Consider the following 13,013-nt stretch of genomic DNA (forward strand, 5'->3'; position numbering starts at 1 on the left):
TAAAACAGTGTCTTCGCCCAACTCTCTCTCTCTCAATAACGCACACGGATAGGGAAGATCCCCCATTCGCCATGGCTTCCCTCGCTTCCACGCTCTTCTTCTCCACCTCCTCTGCCCCCTCCATCAGCTCCACCACCCGCTTCTCCACCTCCTCCGCCGACAGGAACCATTACTATTTATGAATTGGAAGTTTAAAAAGCATAATTATGGAATTATTGGAATACGTTGGATTCATTAAAGCGTAATTCCAATTCCCACGTAAATTAGCAATTTCACAAGTTTTGCGGAGCAGCGATCATCATTTTCACACACGGTATGTTTTACTCTCTAAATACTCGCTCGATTCATATGCCTTTCTTCTTAAACTAAATCTGGAAATACACACAGCTTAATTATACAAAATCTGGAAATATACATATCACGAAATCTCGATAAATAGAGCGGTTTGCAGGTTTTACTTTCTAAATTCTCGATTGTTTTCATTGTATGGCTGCCTTTTCTTCTTAAACTGAACATATTCATACAAACATTTTTTACGATTTCTGGAAAAATACATATTACGAAATCTCCCCCTAAGCAATGACCATTATACCCCCGCCTTGTTATTGTGAAGTAAATTAGTGATAGAAGAACTAATTTCTCCTTTAAATTCATAAATTACATGTGTTAACACTAGCCCTTGATTTTCTTGATCTTGTGGCTGTGATTTGTTATCTAGTTATGTGTTTAAGGGGCTCTTTCCCTAGATCACTACTCTAAAAGTAAGACCCACAACCCATTAACTTTTTCAACCCACTTTTTCATTACATTTCTTAAAATCTGTGCCGGGTCAAAATGAGAAAATATTTGGGAGATGGAGATAGTAGTACTTATAATAGTAGTATACATTTTAATTATACATATGTATGTACGCAAATATATTTTGGATTTCGGATTACTTCCGATTTTTAAAATTCCAATCCGATTCGAACCATAAGTTCGATAATCCAAATCAAATATCAAAATTTAAACCGAATTTTCATATTTTTGAATTTCAGACATTTTGTTATAATAGCATGAGCAAGCAGATTTAAAAATTATTACTACCTCCGTCTCCCAAATATTATCCCACTTCAACGCGGCACGAGTTTTAAGAAATGTAATGGAAAGTGAATTGAAAAAGTATGTGGATTGTGTGTCCTACATTTATATATTAGTTTTATAATAAAATATGAGTAGGAATGAGTTAGTGGAATATGTGGTCCACTACCAAAAATTAGGATAAACTTTGGGGGATGGACGGAAATGAAAAAATGGGACAAACTTTGGTAGTAAAATTTTCAGCTAAAGTTGACATGCCTTTTTTTGTACATGAAAATATATTTTGAAAAATGTAGAAAATAATTATGGATATGCACTGATACACAGGTATTCGGTTTCGCACGCCATGTTCATTGCTTTAAATTGCCAGATAATTTCTTCCAGCCATAGGAATCTTAAACGGTGCAGTTGATTTCACGGTAATTTGCTTTTAGTGCAAAAATGGAGATTGATTTTTGACTGAAGCTTTGGTAGTTTTTTTTTCTGGAATTCCAAGTTTTCATTCAACATACGGAACTATTTTCTGATTATTTTAGGTTTTTTCTGTAGTTAACTATGAATTTCCTGCGTTTCCACTTTATTCGTCATTGATTACATACTGTTACATTTATACAGAGAGAGACGTCTCAAAGCGAAGTCGGCGGCCGTCGCTGCGGGTAATGCGAACACGTTATTGATTTTTTATGGCTGTATATACCCACCGATTTGGTGCTATATAACTAATTTGAATAATTGCAATGTGCAAAGTGGCTCTTACTTTTTGCCGTCTGAATTAATTTAATTTTTTAAATTTTGTTCTGCCAACTTGCATTGGGCGTTTCCATTGAATATTCGGTGCGATTCATTTTCCTTCAGGCGTTTGGAGCTCTGAAATTGTTGAGACGAGGTTGTGTTGTTTCTGTGATTATTGAGGATTAGAATTAAAAAATTTACAAGGTCGATTGAGTTGATGGGGAACAGGAGCTCTGGTTCTGGGAATCGGGGGAGTTGGGGACAATCTTCAATGACTCCTCAGAATCATCCTGTGCAGCATCGGTCACCACATCAAAGCTACGCTCCTCAAGGTCAAAATGGGGCTCCATCTCAGTCACGGCCGGAGAAGAGGCTCGATAGGAGGTTTTCGAGGATTGCAGACAATTATAAATCGTTGGAGGAGGTATGCTTGTGAGTTGTATTGACAGGGAACAAGAGTGTGTGCACATTTTTCTGATTATTGGTTTATGTGATATTCATCTTTTATGTTATTGGTAATTGAATATACTATGTGATGAAAAGAACTATGTTAGCCTTTTAGGATCATTATATGGTGTGGATAGAATATTGGAGAAAATTTTGTTAATGAATAATTGTTGCCATAGTGTATTTTATGGACTATGCAAAAGGAATAAAGGGATAAGAGGCTATTCTATTTATCAGAAACATCAATCATAAATATTGGGAGAGTTTTGCTGGAATCTGGAAAAGACCATTGAAGCACCTTTGAGTCATATGCAAAAATTGTCTGTGCATCGACACATTTTTTTGTGGAAATTTGAACATGCCATCTTAGTAATTACTATGATAAAAGTCATTAGACACGATGAACTGTTTTACATAGGAGTGGTGATTGATGATTTGTGTAGGTTTTTCAGAGTGATATTATTGAAACCATGTTAGCCAGAGTTTTGGTTGTCCCAGTGTAACATAAGTTTGTGGAGTTTGCATCTAAAATCGATGCATTATTTTTATTTTTATTAGTATTATTATTATCATGGAGTACAATATTAATGTGGGAAAATTGGCTATAAATGGTAAAAAATCCTAAAAGTTTCAACTGAAAAGAATATTTAGACGATTGACATGCTGATGTTTGTGAAAAATTGAAATAAACAGAAATTATGCTGAAGTAGAATGATACATGTGTTTTAAATTTGAACTTTTTGAGATTTCTGTCTCTCCCTCTCTTTTCAAGTTGTTGATGTATGTCATCAAATATAGGTATTCCTTATCTTTTTTTGCATCATATTCAAAAGATACATAATTTTTGTTGATAAAGATATTGCATGTGTTAGTATTTTTGTTTTTGTATAATTTAATTCTGTTGTTACTTTTCTGAATCCGTTTTAAGTATATTTCTTTCTTAGAAATGCATTAACTATGAAAATTATATTTTTCTAGGTTATTGAAGCTCTAAGACATGAGGGTCTTGAATCTTCCAACCTTATTGTTGGAATAGATTTCACTAAGAACAATGAGTGGACAGGTTCAGTTCTCTCTTTACTCTTTAGGTAGATATTTTAATTAGATGCCGGATCATTTGGAGAAATATCTTGACTTCGACTCGGTCTCTAGGCAGGAAGTCATATAATGGTCGAAGCTTACATCATATTGATGACCGTCTGAATCCTTATCAGCAAGCGATATCAATTATTGGGAAAACCTTGGTGGCTTTTGATGACGACAACATGATTCCATGTTTTGGATTTGGAGATGGTTAGTGCACATTAAACTTGTGGTTACTCATAAGCAGAATATAATTGATTTGATTCACCCAGAAATGTATTAATTGGTTCTTGTAATATTAATGTTGGCAGCATCAACTCATGATCGGCACGTATTTCGTTTCCATCCTGATGGAAGATTCTGCCAGGGATTTGAGGAAGTCTTGAGTTTATACAAAGAAATTGTTCCAACTTTGAGACTTGCAGGTTAGATATCTTCATCCCTATAGAGCCTAGTATTTGAATGCTTGTTAATTTATGGCTTGCTATGTTGCCATACTGCTTCAGGTCCGACATCTTTTGCGCCAGTAATTGAAATGGCTACAACTATTGTTGAGGAGAGTGGAGGCCAGTATCATGTTCTACTGATCATCGCAGATGGACAGGTAATATTTCTGGTACCTTTTTCTCAGAAGCGCTCTTTTCTTGTTATATCGGCTCTGACGAAGCATTTCTTAGCAACCAATCATATTCATATTTGTAGGTTACCAGAAGTGTTGATACTCAGAGTGGGCGTTTAAGTCCACAAGAGCGTCAAACTGTTGATGCAATTGTTAAAGCTAGGTAAGTTTCTGCCAAGACATGCGAAATATGTTTGTGAATCTTCTATGATCTTAGAATAACGTTTCTGTAATTTTTGCAGCAAGGTTCCTCTATCTATTATTTTGGTTGGGTTGGAGATGGCCCCTGGGACATGATGAGGGAATTTGATGACAACATTCCTGCTCGGGATTTCGACAATTTCCAGGTCCATTGCATGCTTGTAATTTGTGATATCTGAATATTACTACCACTTACTAATATTTCTCTTGGCTGACTATATTTTTGTGTGATCCCAGTTTGTCAATTTCACAGAAATCATGTCAAAAAGTACACAGCAATCCCAGAATGAGACAGAATTTGCTCTTTCAGCACTGATGGAAGTTCCAACTCAATATAAAGCAACAATGGAGCTTAGTTTATTAGGGTAATCATTGCTCTGATTTTGTTTACTTGCTCATTCTGATACATTCATGTGCTAGAGTTTTCTATTAGTTTAATCCTTATTCGTGTGATTTAGCCGAAGGAATGGGAATGTGCCCCGACGGATTGCTCTTCCTCCTCCTGGCCATGGTGCTGCTTTTGGTTCAGTCTCAAAGCCCTCAAAGGCAACGAGCTCTCAACATAGCTCAAGTTCATATGTTGCTCACAACGTTGCTGCATATACTACATCTCCTTCTCCTGATGCTGCCACAACCTCTCTAGATGAAAACCAGGTATAAATCTCGCTATAGAATCCCTCAAGTACTACAAAACAATGGGAACAATGCTTTTTCCGATTCACAACTTTACTTCGTTTGGGTTTTACAGACATGTCCAATTTGCCTTACTAACCCGAAAGACATGGCCTTTGGTTGTGGTCACCAGGTATAACCATCTACCCTTGTATTATTACTAACAGAACGAATCCATGCTGCTACACGATTTATTGATGTATGCGATTGCATTTCTTATTCTCAGACGTGCCGTGATTGTGGCCAACCTCTTAGACTATGCCCAATCTGCCGCAAAACAATCAGGACCAGAGTCAAGCTCTACTGAAGTTGATTTTCCCCGTTGCTCGTGTATCGACTTCATAGCATTGAACTTCTTCAGTTTGTTGATGCATGCTAGCTAGTTTGTTCATGTGTTTTTGTGCATAAATTGTGGTTGCCATATCTTTATTCTTTTTCCTGGTAAGTAGTATTTCATATACAGAGATTGGTGAGATCTAGCTTAATCATAGCCTTGGGTTAGGAGTTCAATTACCTTGATATTTTCAGAATTATTTTTAAATTTACTTTTGATAAAAGCTTTGTTTTGTTATTGGAAACTCTTTGGAAACTAGAGTTTTCATGATTAAATTAGATATTATTGATTGAAAGAGAAAAGGACTACTACTTCGTACTTTACTACTGCGGTCTATTTATTCTTCTGTAAATTTAGTTCGGTTATTTAATTCGCAACTTGTGGACTTGTGGTAGTAACGCGGTAGAACTTTTTATAATTTTCCATTTAAAAAAAATACTACTACTCTTGCACCAAAAACACAGCAGCTTGCAATAAATATAAAGCAGATATATTTACGTTTAAGCCCATCGTCTATCTCCTATTCTATTTATTTATTGAGAAAAAACTAACTTGTTAAGCTTTTGCTTAATTATTACTCCATCCTTCCCAAATTCTATATGACGTTTTAAGCTTTTGTTGATTTTGCTTCAAATATTACTCCATCCTTTACAAATATAAGACGTTTGAAGCTTTTGCAGAGGATTGAGAAACATAAATTGACACCAATTTTCAGAATTCACGCATGCATATCTCTGAGATCTGAGTATCTTTACGTGGTCGATTGCAAATCCAAAACTAAGAGTATCCACTATAGGGGCCGCCCTGCCGATATATAGTGGCGAGGACATCCGCCCCGAGGCAGACGGCATTTCCGGGGCGGAAGAGCCTCCGCCGAGAGTTGTGCGAGGACGCGCCGGCTGCCCCGGTTAAAATTTTTATTTTTTTATTTTTTATTTTCAAAAATTCTATTATAAATACCAGTAAGATACTCGGTCGTTTTCTAATTATTTATATTCTGATAATTTTTTAATTGTAATTAATTTAAAATAAACAAAAATTAAATTAAATGAAAAGTGGATACAAAATTTTGGGGCTATTGGAAGTATCCACCTTATAGCTGCAGTCTACAGACAACTTTTTTTGTGGGCACGAATAAATAAACTGGAGCTGTGGAAAAAAAAGGGCGAGGCTATTGGGGCTGTCATAATAAATGCACTCAACAAACCCCAAACCTAATAACCACCTCTTACAATAACAAGCACTAGCAACACACACACACACACTACTTATGTGAATGAACTGTTTGTTAGAAAAGGACATCCCACATTTTTTTTTCTCTCTCTCTATCTTGAATGGCCATGGCCTCCAATGTCAAGGTCTCCTACCAGCGGCTAAGGCACGAGGCTTGGTTTGATGACGACGACGAATACTACGACCTCCGCGAGAAAGTGATCGGCAGGCTGAGAAGCTCAAGACTCAAAAGGATTCACCTCAAGAAAAGATTGAGAGTGAAGATCCCAAATTTGAAGAGATTGTTGAAAGTAAAGGCAAGATTGGTGAAGTTTGCATGGAAAAAAGTGTGCAAGAGATTGAGGGAAAGCCACTCTCATTTTGGTGAACTTTTTGCTGGGAATTATCTCTTCATGCAGGTCAATCCAACTCTCAATTCATCCTACTCAATTCCTAGGATTGCCTGATCTATCTTTAATCTTATAATTCATCTTCCAATTTTTTTTTCCACTTTGCTATGGAACATACACTATTTTAATTGTTCTACCTATTGATTTCTCCTTGCATAGATAGGAATTGACATTAATTATGGAATAAATATGAATATGTAATCCTAGTATGGAGACTTATTAGGATTGTCTGTTACTCCTAATTTAATTAGTCGGTGGTAAGAAAATGTAAGTTGCTATTAATTACCATTTGGTACAAAAGTTATATGGTTACTTTTATGAGTTGAATGACTTTGTTTTTCAAAAATCAAATTACATCCTTTGAGTTACAATTCAATGATAAACGCTTACCGAATACCAATACTCTTAGGCCATGTTTGGTTGCCAGGATTCTGTCTGGGAAAGTAATCTGATTCCTTAAATTTTAAATTCCTGTGTTTGTTTCCGTTTTTAATCAAACTGAGAAAGTAATTAAAATCCTGAAACAAGGAAAGTTAGTACAACTTTCCAGGATTTTGAATCCTAACTTTTCTTAGTTATTCTTTTTCCCGGTTTTAGGATTCTTACATATTTAATGCAATATAGTATAGTTTTATTATTATTATTATTATTATTATTATTATTATTATTATTATTATTATTATTATTATTATTATTATTATTATTTATTACAATATTTTTAAAATAATTTAAAAGTATAAACCATACTTAATTTCAGGAAATAAATAACTATAATTCAAATTATCATAATTATAACTATATTATTAATATTTATATTTAATTTTTATTATCATAATAATAATAATTTATTAAATATTTAAATATAATTATAATTATATAATAATATAATAATTATTACTTTATAAATTAGTAATTAACAATAAAATTGTAGTAAAATTTTAAATTATAACATTTATTCAATTAAAAATTTAGTAAATATAATAATAATAATCTTATTTATTATTATATTATTATATATTATGATGTATAATCCATATTTAAACTATCCATCATAATAATAAATAAAATAATATAATTATTATCATTTGTAATTAATAATTTATTAAATAATATGTATTATTATTTTTTATAAATAAAAAACGATAAGTATATTTTTAGTTTAGTGTTTAAATCAAATATAAACTTTAAAATCTTGATATTTTCCAAACACGGGAAAGTAAAGTTATTAGGAATCATATTCCCGGGATTCATTTTCCCAGGAATCATTTTCCTTGCCAACTTTACTTTCCCACCAACCAAACATGGCCTTAAAAGATTTATAATTAACAATATAATTAGAATAGTGTATAGAGTAGATTGTGAAGTAAGAGAGAGGATGAGAAGGGTAGTTAAAGCCGTGGTAGTGGATAGTGGGATCTACGTTATTATTATTAGTGTTTATTGAATTGTAATGGTGGGCCATAATGGTATAAGTTGAAAAAAGTTGATGAATATGTGTAATGAGTTAGAAACAACTTTCTATAAATAGAAATGCCTATAATTTTTATGGGAAAAAATAAAAAGGGCATATATTTTTTTATGAGACAGGAGGAAGTATTGGGTTATGCCCTAATATACAATAATACAACCAACCAAGTTTGTGATGGTATTGAATATTGAGTATTATCCCAATTCGATTAGTATAGTTTATTTACTTGGTCCACGTCTAGAGTTGAACAAAGGCCCCCCCTCTACTTTATTTTGTTTTCCTTTTCATTAATAGTAGGCTGGTGGGAATTTAAGGCTGTCGAATATTTTTTAATTAATTGGTAAAAATAAGTCGTTATATTTGACAGCGTAAAATCATTCATGAAATAGAATGTGAGAGTGAGACCGTACATCTTCTACATCTCAAATTTTGCATCGATTTTATTGTTTGGGAAGAAAAGGCACACAAGGTCATATGGTTTCCTCCCACTACTAGATTGAGCGTACAAGTCACCTTAAATGTAGGACTAGCCATTTTTGATCCAATTCGATACGAATTAATATGAAATTAATAGATTTGAGTCAAGCCTTATTGGATTTGGGTCCTTATCGATCGACCCAATAAGAACCTACTAATTTTGAGTTGAATTGAGGTTAATCGATAAAAAACAAAATTATTATTTTAATTATATTTATCAATTAAAAAAATATTCAACTTTAATTTTATTATTTAGTTTAAAACGTGATAAAGTTTTAATCATGTTTTAACGATGTAATATCATATTTTATAGTGTAATATCAAGTTTTCATCGTGTAATATCATGTTCTGATCGTTATTGTACCGTGTCAATCTAGTTTGTATAGTAACTTATTAATATTAACGATGAGAGTGACTTTTTGACATGACATGATTATTCGCACGAAGTTAATGGTTGTGATTGATACGAATCCGCTGAATTTGGGGTAGGTTCGAGTTTGGACTTATTGAGTTGGGTCGATATTAAGTTGACCTATAACAACCTAATCTGTATGATTTACCAGCCCTACCTAAGGGCATCCACAATCAGAGTGGAAAAAACCATCCCAAAATCTGCCAAAACTCATTTTCCTCCTATCACGTCAACATTTTAAATTTCAGCCACAACATCGGCAATAAATGCATCCCGAATCGGCCACAACTTATTTCATCATTTTTATTTAAAATTAAATTTTATAAAATATTATATTGATAGTATTTTATAAAAATATCTAATTATCAATATTTTATTAAAATTAACAATTTTAATATATTAGTACATTAATTAGTCACTAGTTTTGGGTTTACAATTTTTGAAGAAAGAGGGAAGAAAATGGAAAATTCCCACATCATCTTTCTCATTTCTGCTATTCATCTTTTCCATCCCCACACTCCATTTCTGCCCTTCTTTCTCTTGTAAATGGGGAAAGATTGAATTGGAACTTTGGAAGTAAGAAGACATTGCTCCTTTCCTTGAAATACCACATCAAATATTAAGGTTTCATCATTTTTGTGTGCAAAACGTAACTGCAACAATGCATATCAATAAAAGGATGCAAGAAAAAAAAAGGAAACTTTATTTAACTCTTGCTAATGTGGAATTAGCAGTCTAGATCTATAGACACCCAAACAGGGCGCAATGAATAAACACATCAATTAGATTCCAATTCATTTCTTTGGTGATTGTTCTATTTTATGTTTTATTCTCGCTGTTATTGAGAGATAGACATCATTTAGTATAAAATAAATCATTCAACAAGTTTATCCATCAAAAAGATAGACATCATCACATCATGCATAAATAAATATTATCTTAAACAAACTTTATATTTTTACCATATTTATATGTATGATAGAAAAGTTAACCTCATACGCTTCCAACTTCGTAAAACAATATTTTTCACTTAGAGTTAATTTCCTTGCGATGGACATTAAAAGATAGTAATCGATTTAACGCAAATAATTAAATAAAAGCGGATGATATGCACCTACGATATATACCCTATCATCTCGTTCTCTCAATCATTAACCATTTCTCTTTAATTAAAACTTGAGATTTGATTGTTGGAAATAAAATAATCAAGAGATTAATCAACTGAGTAAATCCAAGGATTTACTTGAATTGAATTATGTAAGTATATGTAAATTAATTCCAGGAAAATTAATTCAATCCAAGCTTAATAATTAATTAACCTTAACTTAGGAATTAATTAATTATAGTCCAGCAACTTAAATTAGCCTGAGAAATAGTTTAAAAGAACATTTGGGCTTAGCTATTTTAATTTTTAAAGATGGCCCAAAGACCTATTTAATTTTGAAAGATGGCCCATTCAACAGCACATAATGTTCTTTTTCTTGTATTCACAAATCTTGTGTTTTAATGTTTCTATCTAATTGACAAATCTTTATTTTTATGTTTTATTAAATCTTATGCATTTTAAATTTTTTATTCTTTTGTTTTTTAAAATATTCTAATGCACACAATTCACATATATATTATTTATTTTTTTTTTTTCAAATCTTGTAAGGCATTTTTTACATTTTCATCATTTTAGCTTTTTAAAAGTATTCTGATGCATTTGAAACTCACCCAATTCATACATATATTTATATCTTCATCATATTAGCTTTTTTTAAAAAAATATTTTAATAATATTTTAATTTCATATTATTTCGTCATAATATAATTAGTTTTTAGTATTTACCAATTCCCTTCTAATGCACATCTTTATGATGTTTTTAGTGACAAAAATAAAATTATAAATTTTGATTGAGGAAACAAGTTAAAAAATTAAAAAGAATTGGTTAGAATTTGAAGTTTTGAATCACTATAATATCGTGCTCCCAGACAAAAAAATTTTGGATGCTACTGCACCACCGTCCCTCCCTCTTTCCCTCTTTCTCTTTTCCTTTATCTCATTCGTAATTCTTCTCCCTACACTATATGATAGAAATCCATGGGTTCTATTCTAAAACCAATTGGTGATAAGAGGAGAGGCCCATGAGACTTATATAATGGATTAAGCTCTTTGTGTACACCGATGTGAGATATTATTATATTCATTTTTTATGTTTCAATTGCAATACTCTCCCTCAAACCCTTCAAGGTGAATCTTGGAGGGGTTGGACTTTTTTATGATCGATTGGACAATCGGCCCAATTTTTTTTTCGATCGGTTGGACCACTGGCCCAAATTTTCAGCCCAGTTATACTGCTGGGTCAGTCATTTTTTTCAGTTTCAGCCCAGACATACTGCTGGGTCAGTTAAATATAACCCACAGTCGGCGACCCGCTCTGATACCATGATGAATGGTATGATCGACATATTTAGGGAGAGGGGAACACTATGATTTTTATTGAATGAGATGGTTTCTCTATACAAAAGGGCACCCTTTAAATAGGGTTAAGGAGATAATGTACATGGTAAGACATTGATTATACAATATTCTATCAATCTCCTAATTTGTGTGATTGATTCTAATTGCAATCTTTCCTTATCACACAATTGTGTTCGATTAAGATCCAAATCTCCTGCAACTTGCTCCATATCTCCTCTAATGAATTGTTCCCCTGTCTCAGTGTGCTTGCCTTGAACTGGAGATCATATACCTGGATTCTGTCTCCTCCGCTTCCATACGTGACGGCCAACGCATCCCAGATGTGCTTGGCCGTCGGATGTTGCGAAATTCGACCAACTAGTCGAGGTTCAATGTTTTGGGTCAGCCATGTGAACGCACAGTGGTCAGCCTGTTGCCACCGTGTCAAGGCTGGATCGGTTCACAGTGGGGGAGTTGGGACTCTGGTCACGTGAGATATCATTCCCCGACCGCTTATTACCGCCTTCATAAGTATGGACCAGAGAGCGTAATTCTCTCCGTTGAGTTTATCTCCTCCGATGTGGAGGGGCTGCGTGTCAATCTTGTATGACACAACATCAGTTTCTGGTGGGTCGTTTTGGTTTTGATTCATCGCAAAACTATTGCGCATGAAGTTGGCGAATTGCCGGGCAAATTCGTCCGTCATGGACTGGTTGGTAGTTTCTATCAATTTCTGATCTCCTTGGTCTGACATGTTTGTTGTTACAGGTTCGGGGAAAGAAAAAAAAGAATGGAGAAGATACGGGAAAGGGGCGAGAAAGGTTTCAAGGACGATGATGATATCTTTTCTGAGTCCTAACCCGCTCTGATACCATGATAGAAATCCATGAGTTCCATCCTAAAACCAATTGGTGATAAGAGGAGAGGCCCATGAGACTTATATAGTGGATTAAGCTCTTTGTGTACACCGATGTTGGATATTATTATATTCATTTTTTATGTTTCAATTGCCAACACTATACATACTCCCTTATCCATCTGTCTCCTCTCTCTAGCGACTTCCTCTCTGCCGTGACGTCAACTGGTCTCCAATCCGAGCTCGGCCCCGCCCGACTGACCCCCCTCTTCTCCAGCCGTCGCTTGCTTCAGCTTCGTCTTGCGGAGAGTTGAGCTTCTTCTTTTTATTTTTCTTATCAAAACTTGATTTAATTAATTTCATAACTTTTGAAATAATAATATAAAATTAATTTTTCTCAATTGTTCTACGCTACTAAAATTAAATAAAAAAATTAAATTTTCTCAATTGTGCTACGCTACTAAAAATAAAAAAAGATGTGTCAAATGTAGCAACCTCATAAAAATATAATTCCCTCTATCCCAGCTAAATTGAGTCAAAAATTTTAAACATAATAATTAAGAAATT

At 33.5% G+C, this 13,013-nt stretch overlaps 1 pseudogene; it reads left to right on the forward strand.

The window, feature by feature from the left end:
• Positions 1 to 1,402: 1,402 nt before the first annotated feature.
• On the forward strand, positions 1,403 to 7,111 carry LOC121803227 (annotated as a pseudogene).
• Positions 7,112 to 13,013: the final 5,902 nt, after the last annotated feature.

Source organism: Salvia splendens, chromosome 5, assembly GCF_004379255.2.
Source record: "Salvia splendens isolate huo1 chromosome 5, SspV2, whole genome shotgun sequence".
Lineage (NCBI taxonomy): Eukaryota > Viridiplantae > Streptophyta > Magnoliopsida > Lamiales > Lamiaceae > Salvia > Salvia splendens.